The sequence below is a fragment of the Chenopodium quinoa genome, unplaced genomic scaffold (assembly GCF_001683475.1).
Source record: "Chenopodium quinoa cultivar QQ74 unplaced genomic scaffold, ASM168347v1, whole genome shotgun sequence".
NCBI lineage: Eukaryota > Viridiplantae > Streptophyta > Magnoliopsida > Caryophyllales > Amaranthaceae > Chenopodium > Chenopodium quinoa.
Window position 1 is genome coordinate 6,997,836 of NW_018742263.1, and position 8,047 is coordinate 7,005,882.

Here is an 8,047-nt window from a genome sequence, read left to right on the forward strand (position 1 = left end):
CTTTTGTGTGTTTTGTGGCTTAACCAGTTATCCATAAGTATTCTTCACTTTGATCCAATACGAAGATGGTTTTATTTATCGTCATTGCACTTCCTGTCGGGACAGGAGGCCAAAAGTAGATGTCTACACTATGCGAGCCCAAGTCAGCAAGGCTACGGTCCACTCATGTCTCCAACGGACTTGGGTCAAGCTTATATTTCCATGAGTCTCCAACCGCCGGACAACGAGTGGTACATGGACACGGGGGCATCTTCTCACATGACTCGTGATTCGGGTAATATTTCTAAATTGTTTACTTTCAGCTTTCCTCAATATATTGTTGTTGGTGAGGGCAAACGTAATCCAATTCATGGTTATGGCAATTCTACCACCCCCTCACCCAACCCACCTTTTCAACTCAAGAATGTCCTACATGTTCCTAACATAATTAAAAACTTAATTTCTGTTAGAAAGTTGCTTCTGATAATTCCGTGTCTGTTGAGTTTGACCCTCTCGGTTTTTATGTGAAGGACCTTTTTTCGGGGAAAACTCTAGCGAGGTGCAATAGTGTGGGGGACATCTACCCATTTTCCACTTCTTTCGCTACTTATGGCAATAGTCATCTTTCTATAGCCGCAATCTCTCCTTCAACTTGGAATCATAGACTTGGACACCCCGGCGATCCGGTTTATGATTTTCTTAGGAAAAATAATTTCATTCATTGTAATAAGAGAAATAATTCTCAATTTTGCTACTCTTGTCCTTTGGGTAAACATGTAAGACTTCCTTTTAAGTCATCTACTTCCGTTACTTTTTCCCCTTTTGATATTATTCGTATAGATTTATGGACATCTCCTATTCTAAGCAAATTGGGTCACAAATACTATTTAGTTTTGCATGATGATTTCTCTCATTTTCTTTGGGTGTTTCCTTTAAAATTCAAATCTCAAGTCTATGATATATTAATCCAATTTCGAGCATATATTAAAACTCAATTAGAAAAGGATATTAAAACTTTTCAAAGTGACAATGGCCGAGAATTCGATACTTCCCCTTTTCTCAAAAATTTTGTGCAAATAATGGCATAGTCTTTCGCTTCTCTTGCCCAAACACATCTTCTCAAAACGGCAAAGCCGAAAGAATTATCCGCACTATTAATAATATGTCTCGTACCATTCTATTTCATGCTTCTCTCCCACCATCCTTTTGGGTTTATTCGGTGCACATGGTAGCATATATTCTTAATATTCTTCCCTCAACAACCATACAAAATTAAACACCTACCGAAATTCTCTTTCGACGAGTGCCTACATACGACCATCTTTGTATTTTTGGTTGTTTATGCTATCCTAACCTTAGTGTCGTTGCTCCTCATAAGCTTGCTCCAAGGTCGACACCTTGTGTTTTTTTTGAGTTTTCCGTCTAATTATAGGGGTTATTTGTGTTATGATTTGTCTTCAAAAAAAACTATCATTTCCCGTCATGTCACTTTTGTTGAAGAACAATTCCCTTTTGCTAATATTCAAAATTCAAACCCATTGACTAAGAATTTCTTGAATCAAACCCTAACATCTTTACCCCATTTCTGTTGCATTCTCACGCCACTCAAGCTCAGATTTGACAGCCTAATACTCAAGCTCATGCAAGGCCTAGCACCCCACCCTTATCTCCCCATAATTCTCACGCCACAACCTAGAAGTAGAATACTCCGCAACTGGGCCGCGGTCAGGCCTCACCAGGCGCAACTGGGCCGCGGACCCCCCTGCCTTTATCACCTCCCTCTCCTACAAGCCCCAATTCCCCTATCATCCAATTCGATTCTTTGCCCAACCCAAGCCTGGTCACCACTAATCTTCAAGGCCGGCCTATTCCTCCACCATCTCATTCCATGACCATTCGTGCTCAACGTGGTATTTTCAAGCCGAACCCCAAATATCAAGCTAATATTACGGTTCAATATATTTCACCTTTACCCAAAAGTCTGAAATCAACAATGCTTGATCATAATTGGAATACTGCCGTGAATGAGGAATTTAATGCTCTTACTAAACATCATACTTAGGATCTTGTGACTAGGCCGGATGGGGTAAATATTATTCGTTGTATGTGGTTATTTAAGCACATATACAGGGAAAATGGTGACTTGGAGAGACATAAGGCGAGACTTGTTGTTAATGGCAAGTCTCAACAGGTTGGTGTGGATTGTGATGAGACCTTTAGTCCCGTGGTAAAACCGGCGACTATTCGTACTGTTTTGAGTATTGCTTTGGGTCGGGAATGGCCCATTCATCAGTTAGATGTCAAAAATGTGTTTCTTCATGGTGACCTCAAAGAGACCGTATTTATGCATCAACCACCAGGATTTGTAAATCTCGAGGCTCCCACACATGTGTGTCGGCTTCGCAAATCACTCTATGGTCTTAAACAAGCCTCTCGGGCTTGGTATCAAAGATTTTCTAACTATCTTTTGCATATTGGTTTTGTTTACAGCAAAAGTGATAATTCCCTCTTTATTTCGCGACATGGTGCTAATGTTGCATATCTCTTGCTATATGTTGATGACATTGTTCTTACAGCTTCCTCAGAACAACTCAAATGTGATATTATCGCTCTTCTTAAGTCCGAATGTATGATCTAGGGAAGTTGAGTTATTTTTTTGGGATTTCTGTAACAAAAACAAAGGATTTCATGATCCGTTGTCAGAGTAAGTATGCAGAGGAAATTATTCACAGGGCAAAGATGGACAATTGCAAGCCGGTTGTCACTCTAGTTGACACTAAGTCGAAACTTAGTGCTCATGATGGTGAGCCAATGAAGGATCCCTCACTTTACAGGAGCCTTACAGGTGCACTACAATACCTCACTTTTACCAGACCTGACATTGCTTATGCCGTCCATCAGATTTGTCTGTTTATGTATGCTCCTAGGGATCCTCATTTTAATGCTTTTAAGCGTATTATCAGATATTTAAAGGCACTTATGATCATGGCCTACATTTGTACCGTTCTAAACCAACGAGACTTACTTCATACACTGATGCCGATTGGGCTGGCTACCCGAACACTCGGTGCTCCACTTCAGGGTATTGTGTTTATTTGGGTGATTATTTGGTCTCATGGTCTGTAAAACGACAGGCTACATTATCCAAATCAAGTGCCGAAGGAAAATATAGAGGTGTCGCTAATGTTGTTTCTGAATTATGTTGGCTTCGGAATCTACTTCTTGAGTTACATTGCCCTATTAGACGGGCATCCTTGGTTTATTGTGATAATATCTCCGCCGTTTATTTATCTTCCAATCCGGTACAACACCAACGTACCAAACACATTGAGATGGACATTCATTTTGTACGCGACAAGGTCGCTCTTGGTGAGATCAAGGTCTTACATGTTCCATCTTCCTTCCAGTATGCGGATATTTTCACCAAAGGATTACCTCGCCAACTATTCCTAGATTTCACAGACAGTCTCAGCATTCGACCTCCTCCCGCTTCGACTGCGGGGGTGTGTTAGATAATAGGTTTATATTATCTTGTAAATATTCTATAAAATATATCTTGTGTAATTTAGGTTATCTCATGATTAGGTTGTAAATCCTATATATATTCAATTAATGAGAAAGCCACTGCTAAGGAGAATTACACTATTCTACAAGTGCAATAGTAATTATGTTACATATTGGTATTATAAATTATTACATTGAAACATACTTTTTTAATGTATTACTCCCTCAATTCCAAAAAGAAATTTTTGTTAGTACTTTTTTCAGCCCATCTTATATGCGGCCGGTCACACCATGTGAGTATGTGACCACTTATAAAACAATAAAGTAAACCCTATAACACTTGCTGAGTAATTCTTTTAATACTAATTGAGTAACCATTATAACACTAAAGAAATAACCCCTGCAACACAGATTGAGTAACCCCTATAATATGGACCGAGTAACTCTTACATTAACGAAGAAAACTCTCATGTTAGCTGGTCACACCATGTAGCAAGCCACATAATTGTGTACTTTTTATGATCAAATTTAAAATTTTGACCAAAGATTCTTTACTTTCATTAAAATATATGAGAATAATACAAGTTTATCATTTTACTTTGTAATAAATAACTCCTGTTTATTGAGATGGTAAATTTGTAAATAAGCAAAAAATGTGTTAGTGGGACTACCATGAACAATATACATTTTTGGTAAATTCGCTAATGGTGTAATCGGTACAAATTTTTCCCTAGACCCATGTGTATCTAGTACCACCTACACCCCTATCAAACTACACCATTTTAATTAGTATTCTCAACCCCCCTTTGTATGTAGGAGTATTAATCCAATGATAAACCACCGCTTTCCACCGCCGCAGCGAAGCCATTTCAATAAACAAACACAATAATTGTTCGAATAATTTGATCTAAAATTGACTATTTTGCTGATTTGTTGTGGTAGTGACGATGATGAGGCAACAATAGTTGACGTTTAAAATTTAATTTGCTTATTATAATTATATTTGTGTTTATTTAATTTAATAGTAGGGTTTATGATGGTTTATTTCACTTGGTTGAAGTTGTGATTTTGATTATGAGGTGTGTTTGACTTCCATGGGAGGTAGCTTGCTTTGAGGTGCCTTCTCAATTGAAGAAATTATTGATGAAATCATGAAATTCTAGAGTGAATATTGACTAAAATCTAGATGTTATTTATTGTAATTGAGGATTGTGGTAAATAATTGAATATGTAGTTACTCCCTTCATTGATGAATTCTTGTGATATGAGATCATGAGAGAGAAATATGAAGCTTCATAAGGTAGCTATGGTGTTGAAGAAAAAGAGAAAAATTATAGATGTGTTTTTCCTTTAATTTTTTCATCTTTTTAAAATTTATTGATTTTTCCTTTTATTATTTTTGTAATAAAGATATATAACTCTTATAAGTGAACGTATTTAACTTTATAAGTGAACATACAATATTTTGTAAATGAAATTTTTTTTTTAATAATGGTTATAAATAAACATGTAATTATTACATAATTAAACATATAATGTTTTTCAAATGAACATATAATTATTTATAATTGAACATTTTAATTGTGAACCATTATTATAGAAAAATGTATTAAATTTATATATTTTGTACTTATTTTTTAATTAATTTGTGGGGTTGTGGTAGATGTTCATGAAAAAAAAAATTGATTTATTAGTTTCTTTCAAAAATTCTTATTGCGACTAACATATCTTTTTCAAATAAATTAATAGATTGGTAAATAAACAAGTTTCTAATGGTTATTATTAAAAAAAAAAAAAAAAAAAAAAAAAAAAAACAACAACAACAACAATAACAAAGTATCTACAGATTTAACAAGAACGTTTATTGTTGCATGTCAAATTTATTATTTAGGAAATTTGGAGCCAGACCCCATTGATATCTTATATCAACGAAATTTCATTGATATAATGGCAATCTCATAATTAATTGGAACTTATTCTGAAAACCACATGAAAAGTAGTGGAATAATGCTGAGTAGGACTCCGTTGGTGCAATTTTTTATTCAAACCTTATAACGGTACTTGTTTGGACGGAAAATTTAACTCCGTCTGCTCAACTTTAATGAGATATAATATTGCAGAGGAGGAGAGAGAATAACAAACTAGTTTGGGTAAAGACAAATCTTCATAAGATCGGTGTCGATGATTATCAGCGGTGGATAATCCGGTAACACCACCACACAACACACTCAAAGCAATACTTCTAGCTTTGTCGTCATTACTGCAGTTCGTGTGGTTGTCCAGGGGTAAATGTGGAGTGCAGGGGGAGAGAATTTGCAAAATTTTGACAGTGAAGCCCTAAGTGATATCCTTTAACCTGAAATATCCAAGTAACAATATTTCCCAGCTTAAAAATGAAAACAACAGCTGAATTCATCAGACATGTGCGGTGCAATTGATACTTCATCTCATACTTCAATGAAATTCAATTTTCAATGCAATTTCGTATTACAAATGCAACATTTTAATCTAACAATTTATGAATCGAATAATACCTTCATTTTGGAAGTTAATGAAACTTCGATTCTGTCGTCATTAAAGGAATTGAGCTCCACAACATTGCTCATGCTTTCCTCGAAATCCCCAATCTTCATCATACAATGTACATGACCGTATTGATCATCAAAAATCCCAAGCACAACCACTTAATTTAGTCGAAATGAAGAATAAAGGTGTAAAATAACCATTAAGGGTCACCGTTGCAAAAGAGAGAGATGCGGAAGAGAGAAAATTCTCTTAATGATGTTAACGTTGTATCATTGGCCCCCCATCAAAAACAAAAGACATAAAACGGGGTTTCAAGGGGTTTTCATATCTGTTAAATTTTGAACTTCATTTAATGAGTGAAATGACAACGCTACCCCTATATCAACGCTCCTCGTTGATATAGGATATCAATTTAGATTTCCTCAAAAATTTGTTCATCTATTTAATAATAAATGAACATTTTTTAATGTATATATTTTTGGTAATTATTACGTGTTTGATTTTCTGTAATTGATTTTGATCATATGCTTTTTGGTTCATGAACATTGTATCATTTATTATTTTATTGCTTAGGTTATACGAGTATTTCTTTATTGTTTTATTATTAAATTTCTAAATGAACATTCATTATGTTGATAATGATTAATAAACAATACATAATATTGTACGAATTATGACATACAAAGTATAACTTGTTTCTCAAATATTCTAATATATATAGTTAGTGAAGTTTTAAAATTTACAATTGTTAATGCTCAATTACCAATTCAAGTTGTTATGAATATTTAGTTTTTTTGTTTATGAACATGTTGCTTTCATATTATGAACATTATATATATATATATATATATATATATATATATATATATATATATATATATATATGTATATACAATATATGTATTTATGAATTTATGAACATGTTGCTTTCCTATTATGAACATTATATATATATATATATATGTATATGTATATATGTATATACATACATATATATATACATATATATATATATAGATATATATATTTTTTTCTTTTGAAGGACGTGATTTATAGTAGTAGTACTTAAGGAAAAAGAAAGGTTTAATGTCCTTCATAAAAATCAAAATGAAATTGTATATTACCAAAAAATGAACTATTGGGTATTAATCCAGGCCAAATTCGAACAATTCAGGATAATTGTGTTATTGGTTTAAATGGTTGCTTGACGACTCCATTCCTTCTTGGTTTTTTTTTTCCTGTTTGCCATCTTCATTTTTTCATGCTATTCTATGGTCTAATTTAATTTATCCACAATTCATAATTGACAAAAACATATAAATCACTAGATTTGAACAAGAATATATAAGTGTTGAAATAAATCATTTTTTATCTGCATATGAACATAAATGAGTATAACAATTGACATGATCAATATGAACATCTATTAATATATAAATGAACATTTATTATTTTGGAAATAATCAGCTATTTTTATGGAAACGAATATTTATTGATATATAAATGAACATATATTAGTTTGAAAATGATTGTGAAAGATAACGATCAATAAACATGAAATATATTCGTGAATAAACCCTTGAAGCTATCAATATGGGATTGACTAGACCTGGCAATCCTGCCCCCGACCCGAATGACCCGACCCATGACCCGAAAATAATGACCCGAAATTGACCCGAAATCCTAATTGACCCGACCCGACCCATACCCGACCCGATGTGGAGTTTACCCGACCCTGACCCGAAACCCGAAGTTAATCCGACCCGATTATACCCGACCCAATGTTGACGCGATACCCAAATTGACCCGACCCAAAATTGACCCGTTACCCAAAATGACCCGACCCGAAGTGACCCAACCCGAAGTTGACCCGACCCAAAGTGACCCGACCAGAATTTGACCCGATACCTGAAATGACCCGACCATAATTGACCTGATAACCGAATCAACTTGGCCTGGATTTAACCCGAATTAATTGACTCGAATATATCCAAAAGGCCAAAACCTAAACTGACCCGAACTAAAACTACCTGATACG